This window comes from Corythoichthys intestinalis, chromosome 11 (assembly GCF_030265065.1).
Source record: "Corythoichthys intestinalis isolate RoL2023-P3 chromosome 11, ASM3026506v1, whole genome shotgun sequence".
In the NCBI taxonomy this organism is placed as follows: domain Eukaryota; kingdom Metazoa; phylum Chordata; class Actinopteri; order Syngnathiformes; family Syngnathidae; genus Corythoichthys; species Corythoichthys intestinalis.
The window spans coordinates 39,125,848-39,127,210 of record NC_080405.1 but is presented as its reverse complement, the minus strand read 5'-3'; positions in this window follow the sequence as shown (position 1 = coordinate 39,127,210).

Here is a 1,363-nt window from a genome sequence, read left to right as displayed (position 1 = left end):
TTTGAAATTTTCTACTGTGTTAAACCTTTGAAATTGGGTTCTTGTACCCACCCCTGCTCCCTGGTTTTACCACCGGTACATTTAGAATGTTTGAATGTTGTCTTTAATTTCTACTTTGAAAATTAACGCAATATATGCAATGACTTTCTCCATAAATAATGGTCACCCAAAAAATTGCACCATTACTCATATATTCTACATCTTCTTCCTCACAAAATGCACTCCAACAGATAATACTTATCAGAAAGTGCCCAAGCATGATAGGCGTGTGACAATATATCGATATGGTGTTATATCGCAAGATATTGCATCCCAAAAGGTTATCGATAAGATCCAGCCTAAAATCTATCGTTTTAAAGAGTTTTTCATAAAGGAACCTACAGATTGCTACGGAAAATATCCACAAGTGTGTCGTAGGACACTGGCTTCAAAGCATTATGCAATGATATAGTGTTGCTGTATTTAATAAAGGAAATGTTGGACTGAAATATTCTCGTAGTCTGTCAGAAAGACAATAGTTTTTACGGATTGTTTGCGAAAGTGCAAAAAGTAAACATTTTTCCATTAAAAATACCTCAGGCAAGATGTAATGCCTCAATCGCACCATTTAAAAAAAAAAAAAAAAAAAAAAATTAGTTTTAGACTCCAAATATGTTATTTTACACCAAATGCATAGCGCCCCCCTAACACCCTGTTCAATTAATTTAAAAGCTTGTACATATAAAGTGCTTATTTTGGTCCCTTCTGAGCTGTGTGTCAAAGGCAACTATTTGCCTTTTGCCCATGGAATTAAAAGGCTTGACCTGACGATATTTTTGCTGTATGCACAGCCAAGTTTTATCTAATGATAATAATTGTAAACAATAAATTCTGTAATTTATGGAAGCCAATTCCCGCCACTAAAATAAAACAAAAAAACTGAAAACCTTTTATTTTTTTCAACAAAAACAGGAAGCCCATTTCCAGCAGTAGAAAAAAAATTGTTTTTGTTTTCTTTACTTGCTGGTGCCCGTTTCCGCCAGTGGGGGGAAATATATATATGTGTGTATATATATATATATAATTTTTTTTTTACTTGTCAGAGTCCTTACGCACATTCTAAGCTACCTTAATAATAACCTAATAAATTATTCCTAAACAAAAGTAGTTATCTGCAACATGGAAGCATTTGCATGGTTGAGCACCAACGTGTTATTCCACAATAATCAACCACACTTGATTATTATGGGTCTAATTAGTATGGAAGCCCACTGAGAAAAAATATTTTTTTTTTTTTTTTTTTTTTTTTTTAGTGGCGGGAATTGGCTTCCAGAGTATGAAAGTGTATTGCATTCATGTGAAAAATAAAAAAATGACGGGCTGT